Raw genomic sequence first — 13,036 nt, 5'->3', positions numbered from 1 at the left:
AAGTTTAACCCAGGTAAAGAGATGTTCCTTTCAACAATCCTTTATTTGTCAAAAAGTCATTTGTAAAAAAATTTCAAAGTCAGAAAGAAAAATAAGTCATTTAGGATCTTAGAAAGAAAGGCTAAATCTTGCTAGTGATTAACAAACTATTTCATAATTCATACAAAAGAGAATTGAATGACAATTGAGGAGTCATGAATTCTGGCAAAAGTTTAGTTGATGTACAAAGGAATTTAAATACTGAAAGTATTGCAATTCTTTTTTAAAGGTAGTGTCTAAAATTGAGCCTCTTTCCCTATACTTACAGTAGAAGCAATATGTATGTAGAAATCTCTAATAATAATAACAGCTCATTTTCAAAAATGCATGTAACCCCCAGTTTATGAACTGCCTTAAAGGCTCCAACCCAGACACAGCTGCAGTAGTTAAGAATCTTGGCTGCAGGATGGCCGTACAGCCAAAACAACCCTCTGCCCCATAAGCTGGAGATGATGAGGCTTCTCACTCTTAGTAGAAAGAAATAGAAACAGCTGGAGAATTCAAAATTCAGGAAAAGCATATTGCACTTCAAGCACATGTAAACAGAGGATCCATGCATGCTCTGTAATTAGTCGATCAGCTATATCTTAGAAAGGATCATAACCAATGCTGTGTGGTTCAGCCACACACAGAACCAAAATAATGAATGGGTCTGAGACAGGAGCAGGTCATAGCCAGATGAGGGGTTTGACGGTATGCAAAGGGGTGGGGAGTGGAAATCAGAGAAAACACACTCTATGAGCTCTGAGTGTTATTTGGAATTCTGTGTATTCAGAGTCTTTTATTTGTCTGAGTCTTTAAGCTGCCTTTTATAATTTACCCTGGTTCATTCCATTGTATTACTTTCTCTCAAAGAGCTCTAATTTCTTTCATAGTTTACAAATTAAGATAACCTCTAGAATACTTGGTGCTCAATAAATGGTCATTCTTTCTCTTCTTTCCTTCCAGAGTAATATTTCAGGAAAGATGGGTAGATGAGATTCTGGGAAAACGGCTTTACCTGGCAACCTATTCTACAACTGAGGAGGGAAAGGGGGACATTTGGTGCATCTAGGACACCTGCAAAAATCGAGCAGTCATGGAGGATGGGAAACTGACATGATAGTGAGCCCATTTGTATTCCCATTCCTGACCTTCTACTGCCTTGGTCTTGGACTCTTAGCCAAACCCTTTGGATAGAGTCTGACACAGAGTCCACAATCTGGAGGTTTCTGTTTTTCTATTAAGGTGATCCCAAGTCCCTTTCAGTTCAGTTCAGTCGCTCAGTCGTGTCCGACTCTGCAACCCCGTGAACTACAGCATGCCAGGCCTCCCTGTCCATCACCAACTCCTGGAGTCAACCCCAATCCATGTCCATAGAGTCGATGATGCCAACTAACCATCTCATCCTCTGGCGTCCCCTTCTCCTCTTGCCCCCAATCTTTCCCAACATCAGGGTCTTTTCCAATGAGTCAGCTCTTCACATGAAGTGGCCAAAGTACTGGAGTTTCAGCTTCAACACCAGTCCTTCCAATGAACACCCAGGACTGATCTCCTTTAGGATGGACTGGTTGGATCTCCTTGCAGTCCAAGGGACTCTCAAGAGTCTTCTCCAACACCACAGCTCAAAAGCATCAATTCTTCAGCGCTCAGTTTTCTTTTTAGTCCAACTCTCACATCCATATACGACCACTGGAAAAACCATAGCCTTGACTAGATGGACCTTTGTTGGCAAAGTAATGTTTCTGCTTTTCAATATGCTGTCTAGGTTGGTCATAACTTTCCTTCCAAGGAATAAGCCCCATTATGGATCACCATTTCTGCCGTATCTGCCCTTGGAGAGAAATTAAAAGAAGATGGGGAGCAGGTTCAGAGAAATGAATTCTGGTGGAAATATTAATACTCAAAGATGGAAAAATGTCCTTGTTTTAAATGAAATAGATACAAAGCTCAATATGAATTATAGTTTATTTTAGGTACAAAGGTTGTTTTATTAAAATCCCTCTAATCTTTTGGGGAATGAAATAGGACATAAGTAGGATATTTTTAAAAATACCCATGGTTGCAAGGAACTAAATATTAAATTATTTTCAAATAGATAGTATGCTTCAATGAATAACTAAGGCTACATCATAATATATAGCAATTATGGTATTTGCATGCAGGCAATTTAAGGTACAAAGTTATTTGGCTTAGTTCTTCACAAAGCAATAACAGCAATATTTTCATAGTGGTTCTTAGTCAGAGCTGTTCACTGAAATTACCTGAGGTATTGTCACAGTACAGACACCCAGTCTCACTCCAAACATCCTTCATAAGGACACTTGCAGAAGGACAGGAAAAGGGTGAACATGTAGGCGAAATTCCCACGTTGATTGTTACCCACACCCTTAGCCAAACACATGAATTTATTGAATACTATCTGTCTCATAAGAATTTTGTTTAAAACAATCTTACAGATGGGGAATCCTAAGAAGTTACACAGCCAGAATTTGGAATATCTCGTTCCAAACTCAATACTTTGTCCTTAGCACCATATGCTGTATAAGATGACGTCAAGGAAGCATATATGTACCTTGCAGTTAATAAGGTTTAACTAGAAGTTAAGAAATGGATGCTGATCCCAAATAAAAATGTGCTAATCCCTGGATGCTTCGAGACCTGAGCACACACCAAGCTCCCCGGGGGGTGTGCAGAGCCAGGAAGCATATTGTTCCCGTAGGAAGAGAAGGCAGCCCCAACGTTAACCAGCTTGCAAGCCTCTTTTCCTACACATGTGGTAGGAATTGTCACCTACCCCAGAGCTGTATTTTATACCTGAACAAGCCTTTGTCCAAACATTGTAGCGTTTCCTTGCTAGGACACATCTGGCCTGCTCCTTGAACTGGAGCTCTGAGATTAGCTGGCCGGATTCCAACGGAGAAGCCTTTTTATCTTTCTCACGGTGACAGGCGGCATTTGGAAGCCCCAGAGACGAGGCTCGGGAAGGATGTTGATGTTGCTGTGGACCGTGTCGCGGCTGTTATCTGAGGGAATCGTCTTCCCCGAGTGCCATGGCGTTCATCACGCTGTCAAGACCCCTGCAGCCGCCTCTCCAACCTGTCACACCTTGTCTCCATCTCTCAGCTGTCTCCAAGAGCCCTCCATCACTTTCCCACCCTGTGTTGCCCACCTCTTCTATCATCTTGATAATCTGACATGTCTTTTCCAGTCTTTTTCAGCAGAGGTGGCTAGGTTATTAACCCACCGCCTACTCACAGAGAACTTTACTTGGGGCCAGCACCATCCCAAGTTCCTCAGCCACCCTTCATCACCTAGCGGCCCCAGGAGCAGCTCACGGAAGCAGGCAACACCCATGTGGGGGACAGATGACCAGGTTTGCACCCTGCCCGGGAAAAGTCATTTAACTTCACAGAATCTCTGTTTTCTTACCTGCAAATGGGCATGATCACACCTGTCCCATATGCCTACCTCCCAGATTAGTAGTGAGGGTCAAAAGGTCTGACTGTGAGTGTGTTTTAAGGGTTTCAGCAGTGGATTCTATAGCAAGAGAACTGAATCAGATGAGATTATAAGCCGAAATTATAATTCGTAGGCTGGAAGGCCCATCTTTTTTTGTCTCCACTAAATACGAAGGACTATGGTGTTGGAGAAAACTCTTAAGAGTCCCTTAGACTGCAAGGAGATCCAGCCAGTCCATCCTAAAGGAGATCAGTCCTGGGTGTTCATTGGAAGGACTGATGCTGAAGCTGAAATTCCAATACTTTGGCCACCTCATGCGAAGAGTTGACTCATTGGAAAAGACCCTGATGCTGGGAGGGATTGGGGGCAGGAGGAGAAGGGGATGACAGAGGATGAGATGGCTGGATGGCAGCGCCGACTCGATGGGCATGAGTTTGAGTAAACTCCGGGAGTTGGTGGTGGACAGGGAGGCCTGGGCATACTGCGATTCATGGGGTCACAAAGAGTCAGACATGACTGAGCGACTGAATTGAACTGAACTGAACTGAACTGAAATACAAAGGAGAGGGTGAATTAATGCAAGATATCGAGCTAGTTGGTTATCTGTTCTCCACACTTAGAATCTTCCTAGTGATGGCAGATGGCTTGGGAAAGAGTAACTGTCACCTCTCAGAAGAACATCCCTGGGAGAATATGTTCTGATAATTACCCTCTTTCCCAACCCTTTGATTTAAGCCCCTAACCATCTTTTTTAAAAAGGAAATAGTTATCAGCCACTCTAAAGGAGGGCTTGTTGGAGCTGAAGACATCACGTGCCTGTATTCACATCTCTTCCCACCTTGGGGTGGGGTGGAAGAGCTACATGTTAGGCGAGAATTCTGACATCATGATGTAACACAGGAAGCAAGGCAAATGCAGTGAGCACCAAACTGGGGGTCAGGGCCACTGACACTCACCCTGACCCACTGGGCCTTCCCTCACACAAGTCATGCCTCTGCTGTCCCTTCATCATGGCTTCCAAAACCTGAGAGGGTTGACTAGAGTATCTCTAAGGTCGCTTCAAGCCAGAAGATTCTGTGATCTAGATAAATGCTTCTGAGTACTGCAGTAATTGCATTGTAGCCTATCATCTTTAGGAAATTGTTTGTGTCTATCACCACTGTTTCAGATACTGTATATCCTTTTGGTAATAGAAAAAATAATCACTATTTTCCAGTTAGTAGAAGGAAGCCTTGAGGAATATAGCCACACAGAAAACCTTCAGGTCCCTAGCATGGCTGAATCAGGGTCCCCATTATGAATGACTGGCTCAGCCTCGAAGCATCATCCTTTCTTCAGGTTTATATGATATCATAATCCTACCTTGGACCCTCACCTCCCTCTCCTTCTCTCTCCTCTCTTTCTGTTTCTGCAAGGAAAGAGAGAAATCTTAGGGATTTTGCTATTTGGGAGCTTGAAGAATCCCCATATATGATCCTTTCACACCACCACCAATACACAGAACAATGTGTCTGCGTGCCTGCTCAGTCGTGTCTGACATTTTCCTACTCCACGGACTGCAGCCTGCCAAGCTCCTCTGTCCTGGGATTCTCCAGGCAAGAATACTGGAGAGGGTTGCCATGCCCTGCTCCGGGGGACCTTCCCCACTCAGAGATCGAAACTTGTCTCCTGCGTTTCCTTCATTGCAAGCGGATTCTTTACCGCTGAGCCACCGAGGAAGCCCTAGAGCAGCACTGAGCCTAGATCTAATTTTTATTTTTTTTAAAAAAGAATGTTCTATGTTCTTCAAAGCGACTTTCCTTTCAAAAATATATATTCGACTGGTCATTTCCACCGTCTCCTCGCACACCTCTAATTTTCTGTGGGACAGATTTATATGCTCCAGATGCTGAGCTGGAGCTGCTATAATTCCACCTGCCACATCTGGCTCTTTGGCACGCCAGGCCCGAAGCTTCAAAGTTGCATCTCTTGTGCTGTACGTGGTTAGACTGCTGGCTGCTGCTTTATCTCCTCGGATGTAATTTTCCTTTGATTCACCTATAATTCTGAAGAATTGATGCATTTGTATCCATTTTGAATAAGGTTCTATACAAATGCTTTATTTGATCTCTTCACAAACCCTTTCATTTCCTCTTATGTGGCCTCGCCTTTAATTCAAGCGAGAGCCTCAGAGCAACTTGGAACCACTGTGCCTGCTTTTTTGCACAAGCAGTTTTGTTTGTTCCAAGTGCCCTGCTTCTTGTTTTTGGAGGAAAAACTGAAAGTGATGGAGAGAGAGGAGTTACTTGCGTTCCTGCATCTGAGAAGGGAAGGGACAGACAGCAGGGCTCAATGATTCTATTCCACCTCTTTCTCATACAGGTGCTGCCTTAATATTTACGCTCCCTGTTTTTTCAAGCAACCAGCTTTGTTTTGTGGCGAAAGACTGTGAAATGTGAAGTGTTACTACAAATCATCATTGCTCAACCTCAAAGTGCATTCCACAGGAAATTCATCAGCTAGATGTTTTGAATAATTCCCTGCCAAGATCACAGTGCCTGTGAACATACTAAATGTTCTGACACGTCTTCTAGTGTAGGTAAATGTACACATTTGACGTTCTCAAGCAGTGTATACAAACCCTTCTTTCATGTGACACCCATTACCTCCCCATTAGAGCCCAGCCAATGTGAAGGAATGTTTTCAATTCCTTTTAATGAGTGTTTCAGCACTGACAGAGCCCAGTGGCTCCTGCAGTCATGTTGGGAAGCTAGACATTTCCTGCAATGATGGTGTCATTGTTCAAAACAACTGTAGCCTAAAGAGGCAGTATGACTGAAATACTAAGCAATTTTCCCAAGCTTCTCAAGCATCAGCAAAAATAAGCCCCCCAAACCTGGCTCCAAATGATGGAAGAATTCCAGAATCATTTTCCCGTAGAAATATCTTTTAAATAAAGTTAAGTAACAAATAGGTACCCTAAGATACTTACTTAGGGAGAAATTTTATTCCAGTGGATAAACTCTGGTTAATTTACCTAAAAGCCTCTACCCATCTTTTTACTTACACATCCAATGGTCAATATATAGATATGATTACTAGATTGAAGATTAGCAAATTCAATTTCCCCAGATTTAAGATTAGCAAATTCTACTACACACAAGGGACCCCATGGGTCCAGGCCATTTAGTACTTTTCCAATTCACCAAGACCCGTTAACTGAGCTGCACACATTAATCACTGAAATGTACTCGTTTCTACTGAGTGAGCCCAAATGACCACCAGCATCCAAGTTTGTTTCACTTCCTTCCATAGGCAGAAATTATATGGAAATTTTCAGATTAAGATTAATTCATATTTCAACTCACTACTCTAACAATATGATGTGATGTAGAGTTGTAAGGACAGAGTTTTAAAACAACTTTGGAAATCACTTTTCTATTTCTAAAATCATTGAGGGTCTAAGGAGAACATAAATATTTCAGTTATTCATTACTGCATTTTATTCAAAAAGTTACACACTGTATTGTGTACATTTGGGGTTTTTTCGAGGACTACTGATCGCTATCCCTCACAATTCTTGATCTACTCATCTGATTTGTAATTGGTATTTATCTAATTTATCTTTGGTTCATCTTGTAATATTTTTCTGTTTTTTGTACAAACCAAGTCAAATTAGTAGACCTTGAGATCACTTGAATATTAAAAGGAATTTTCTTGTTGAACAACATGATCTGTGATATTTATTCTAACACATAGATCATATTCATCTCCAGTCAAGCTTTTGAATAGTTTTTACAAAGCAGTAACGATAACTGAAGTTTTCATGATCAATTTTCTATACATACCATGAGCTCCAGCAAGACAGCTTGTACCATAAATTCACATAGCCCTAACTCTTATGTAAGGAGTTGGAAGACCAGAATTCTACCATCAAGCTAATGATGTAGATGCCACATACACTATAACAACTATCCACAGGTTGAAACCTTCTCAGACTATAGAAGAAACATGGCTAGATACCCAATATATACTTCGTGGTTTACAAAATACAAGTCAGACTGCCTGGGTTCAAATCACATCACCACCAATGACTAGCTGTGTGGTCGTGGGCAAGTTGCTAACCTTTATGTGCCTCAGTTCCCTAATCTGTAAAATGGGTATAAAATGGGGACATAATAGTGATACCTCATAGGGTCGTTGCAGTTCTAAAAGAGCTAATAAATAGCACACAATTGGCATAAAAGGTACTTGCTATTGTTGCTGCTTTACCATCACCACCACCATCATCATCATCTCACTGATTTCCAAAACAACCCTAAGAGACAAGTGGGCAGAATATTATCATAAACCCATCTATGGAGGAAATGAGATTCAGGGAAGGTTAATGATTTGGTTAGTGATTTGCTCAAGATGACACAGCTAGTAAGAGGCAAAGTACTCTGTCAAGAATGATTCTTCTGACCAAGGGAACGTCTATTGCCTGCAGGGCCTGGGATAAGTGAAGGCCCCTGAACCACAAATCTAAACTTTAAACTTTATAACTCAAGGCAACAAACTTTCACTTAATTTATCTGCTTGGCTGGGTCAGGTCTTAGTTGCAGCATGCAGGATCTTAGCTGTGTCAGGCAGGATCTTTCGTTGGGGCGCACAGACTCCCTAGTTGTGACACGCAGACTCAGTAGTTGAGATGCATGGGCCTAGTTTCTCCACAGCATGTGGGATCTTAGTTTCGCAAGTGCCAGGGATCGAACCTGTATCAAACCTGCATTGTAAGGTGGATTCTTAACCACTGAACCATCAGGGAAGACCCAAGCTAACAAACTTTTTAAATGAAATTTGTTCTAGCCTCTTGACAGACATTTCTTCATAACAATGACATCAAAAAACACATGTAAAGTTAAAATTTCTATGCACACACACACATACATAGTTGAAATATCAGATAGAACTTATTTTTGAGCATGTCTAGAATGAGGAGCCAGCAATATTTGCATTAGTAATAAAAATATATATTACATACATTCTTGATATTCACCCCTAAAATTTATTTTTATCATTTCAGCAAAATAATACATTGCTAAAACAGTATTTTCATATAACCTATGTTCTATTTTTAGTATTATGAAATAAGATAACTTTTCTTAAGATGTTGTTATTTTAAAATAATTTTTTAATTAATTTCAATTTGGAGAAACTGTGCAGTAGTAAGGGGAATTGCTTAATGCAATTTACTTAAAGCAAACTTAGATTCAGAGATGCACCATGGGCTTTACATATTACGTGTAAACATTTTGACAGTGTCATATATGAAAACTGTCTTCATTACAGAGTATATAATCAAATGTGTTGTTTATCATATAGATTGTTATCACTCATAGTGCAATGTTCATCATTCCCTAGAGTAGTATCTGAAGTGATAAATTATTTCTCAAGTTCTATCAAAATTTTTGGAAATTTAAAAAAGATTTTTGATATTTTGCTCAAATTATGTGAGTCATTTTTTAATTGCAACTGTATCTTGTCTCTTCTCTTCCATAGTCATGTAAACATTTTCCTTTCCTTGTTCTATTTTCCCTGATTTAAGTTGAAATGTCACTTTTGTTGCATATGTCCCATGTAGTTTCAATAAAGAAAAATTGCTTCTCCATAATTTAAAATATTTTTTAGCCATTTCAAAAATGAAATAGCCAAACATATCTATTTGAGTGTTTTGTAACCTTGTATGACAGTAATAGCAATTTATAATATATTCCAAATAACCATACTTAGCAAAAATTTCAAATCAATTTTATTTTCTACCAAAGTCTACAATTTGCTTTTCATTTGAGGATTTTGTATTATTTTGCTCAATTCTTCTAGTGAATCTCATATCCTGTATAAATTAAATTACTTTAATAGCATTTGGTTAGCATTCCCTTCATGAGTCTAAGAGTAAATCTAAAGACAAACTTTATATTTTCTACCATGATGTTTTATCTTCAGACAGATCTAGAAATGTAATAGTACATAATCTTTGAAGTGTTTCAAAGAATATCTTGTCATCAGCGGAGGTCATGTCTCTTAGAAACAAATTCAAGCTATATAAACCACACAATACAGAATGCATTTGCATTTGCAAAAATATTGGCTTGTATACTTTTTCCTAGAAAACTATGTTAGTTCCATCATAATGGGCTTCCCCTTGTGAATCTTTTAAATCAGTGCCTAACTTTAAAAGATATTTTCTCTAAAAGAGAATCCTCCTACACTGTTGGTTGGAATGTAAGTTGCTACAATCACTATGGAAGACAATATGACGGTTCCTCAAAAAATAAAACTAGAATTACCAAATGATCTATCAGTCCTCCTCCTGGGCATATATCCAAACAAAACTATAATTCAGAAAGTTACATGCAGCCCTGTATTCATAGCAGCAATATTCTCAAGAACCAAGACATGAAAACAAGTTAAATGTCCATCAGCAGATGAATGGATTAAAAAAATGTGGTACACATATAAAATGGAATACTACTCAACCATTAAAAAGAAAGAAAGAATGCCATTTGCAGCAACATTGATGGAACTACAGATTATTATACTAAGTGAAGTAAGTCAGAAAGATAAATGCCATATAATACTACTTATATGTGGAATCTAAAATATGACTCAAATAAATCTACCTATGAAACAGAAACAGACTCACAAACATAGAGCACAAGCTTGTGGTTGCCAAGAGATTGGGGAAGGATGAAGTGGGAGGTTGGGGTTAGCAGATGGAAACAATTCCATATAAAATGGATAAACAACAAGGTCATATTGTATAGCACAGGAAATTGTATTCAATATCTTGTGATAAACTATAATGGAAAAGAACATGAAAAGTAATGTATATATATGTACAACCAAATGACTTTTCTGTACAGAAAAAATTAACATTGTAAATCAACTACACGTCAATAAAAAATACGACAAGATGCTCCAATTGAAACATGGAAGAAAAAAAAGATGTTTTCTCCAGTTCTTCAATTAAATTTATATTTCAGATATAAAATCAATGAAATTTTTATTTATTTTTATTCCCTTGTTTTGTTCCTTTGATCGTTCAACAATTCCATGTAATAAATATAAGACTTCAACATGATTTTTATTTCTTGCATAATCTAGTTGATTGCATAATATTTTCTTTTTCTGTTTCACGTATGATTTTCTTTTTCATCTATAATATCTTGTAGCAGTCAGCAACAAACAACCCCCAATCTCGGTTCCTAGAAAGAATAAACACTTAGTTTTGCTCTCAGACATCTAAGGCAAGGCTGTGACCATGCTGGGTCTCTCTAAGGTCATCATCTCATTATGAATTTTCCATTGTAGATAGCAACAATTTGTTTTGTTGCTTTTTGTATACATATATATAATTGACATTAGGTTCCTTCAGCTTGGATTTCCAGGGAAACTGTAGCATCTGCCTACAATGCAGGTGGCCCAGGTTCAACCCCTGGGTCAGGAAGATCCTTTGGAGAAAGAAATGGCAACCCACTCCAGTACTCTTGCCTGGAAAATCCCATGAACGGAGGAGCCTAGTAGGCTACAGTCCATGGGGTCATAAAGAGTTGGACATGACTGAGCGACTTCACTTCCCTCGTTTCTTCCTTCAGGCTAAGAGCAGGCAGGAAAGACTAGATATTGATGCTGGTGGATAACAAACTCCTGAGACTGAAGAAGTGCCCATCAAAGGCACACTTGCTTCAGTTTCTGTACTATTCTCCTCATTCACCAGCAGCCAGCATTATGTAGGCTGGCACCAGTCCATAGACTCTACTTCTCTACAATATAAACTCGAGTGGCTGTTAAATACAGGGGTCAAAAACAGATGTTTGGATTAGGGCAACACGATTATTTCCAGACCTATCCCAGAGGAGATAAAACCTCCTACTAAAGGTTTTCAGACAGGACTGGAGTGCAGAGGTAAACCTACAGTGAAGGAGCAGAAACAGACAGAGAATGAGTGAATCAGCGTGCCCCAGAGAAACTCCGAGGACACCTGGGGGTACGTGGAGAACTTGAGGATCCTCAGGATTTTAGACAAGAAACAGTTTTAAGAAGGCCAATCCGCACTGAGAAATTTCATCTGGAATCAAAGCATAATGAAGAACATTCGGTCTGCTTAGCAAGAAGCCTATTGTCAAAATCTGAATCATTTTCCTAAGAGATGGCACATATTCACAGTCATTTTCATGTTCACCAATTCCTAAACCTGTGATGGGCATGACAAGCAAATGTTGCCGTTTATTGGGAGTGGACAAGATAAGATCAAAGGCCTGAGAAGAGGGCCAGCCCCACCTGGGTGTTCTCTGTCCTGAAAGCTGTGATGGGCGAAGGATGGCAAGAGAGCTCTGTGTATGTGGACGTGGCCAAAGAGCCCAGGAGACAACAAAGGCGGAGGTGGGAGACTGGGGTGTTAGCACACACTAGGCCCACGTCACAGTTCCAGGCCAAGGAGCATCTTAGAAGGCTTTATCCCTTAGTTATGTTACAGGTGATTTGAGCAAGGCATAGCTAAAACAGAGGCAATCTCAAAATATGTTACATCCAATTTCTGCTGTTCCCGTCCATCTCTGATAGGAAAGTTTTGATATAAATAACCTAAAACACTTCACAGAGATAGACAAGTGATGATCATTATATTCTCTGACTGGCCCTCAGAGATTCAAAGTCCTCTTCACAATTGCCATCTAGCAAGCAGTTGACCCAGAAATACAAAAACTAACTTACTAAACCACCACTGCCCTTATTTGCGGAAAACCTTTGCTATTTATTAGACCACAGGTGAGACCTGGGTCTCACAATACATTCCCTAGTCAAACAGTCTTACTAGTCGGAGTTTGTATCTTAGTGTTTGAGGTCTGAAAGATAGTCTTGTCGATCTTGTGGATAGTGTGACCATATATAATTTATCATCTGAACAAATTTCAGAGTAAAGGAGGGGATGCTATTAATTACTGCTGGACAATGGACCTAAACCAGGATGATTCAGCAAACCAAGGAGGTTTCCTGGGTGTATGAATGTAAACCTTTAAAGATGGCCTCCTTTCCATAGTCTATGTGTGTGCTGCTTTCGTATTGAGAGATGGAAACTGTTTCCCCTTCCCTTGAATCCTGGGCTAGACTTACAACTTTCTTTACCCAACAGAATGCAGTGGAAGTAACATCATTTGCAGGCCCAGCTTGAGTTTGGCTGGGAACCAAACTCAACTTTGCTCCCTTGGAACCCAGTAGCCATGCCATAAAGAAGTCCAGGCCCTGAGGGATTCAAGCATGTGAGTGATTCCTGGGGAAGACCATGCAGAGCAGAAGAATCACCCTGCCAAATGAAAGAATTACTAGAAATAATAAATTACTCTGCTTATATATTACCTTTGGGGATGGTCTGCTATGCAGCAATAGACAGCATATTAAAAAGCAGAGACATTTCTGTCTAGTCAAAGCTATGGTTTTTCCAGTAGTCATGTATGGATATGAGAGTTGGACTGTTAAGAAAGCTGGGCACTGAAGAACTGATGCTTTTGAACTGTGGCATTGGAGAAGACTCTTGAGA

This window comes from Muntiacus reevesi, chromosome 5, assembly GCF_963930625.1.
Source record: "Muntiacus reevesi chromosome 5, mMunRee1.1, whole genome shotgun sequence".
NCBI classification, from domain to species: domain Eukaryota; kingdom Metazoa; phylum Chordata; class Mammalia; order Artiodactyla; family Cervidae; genus Muntiacus; species Muntiacus reevesi.
This window is presented reverse-complemented; position numbering follows the sequence as displayed.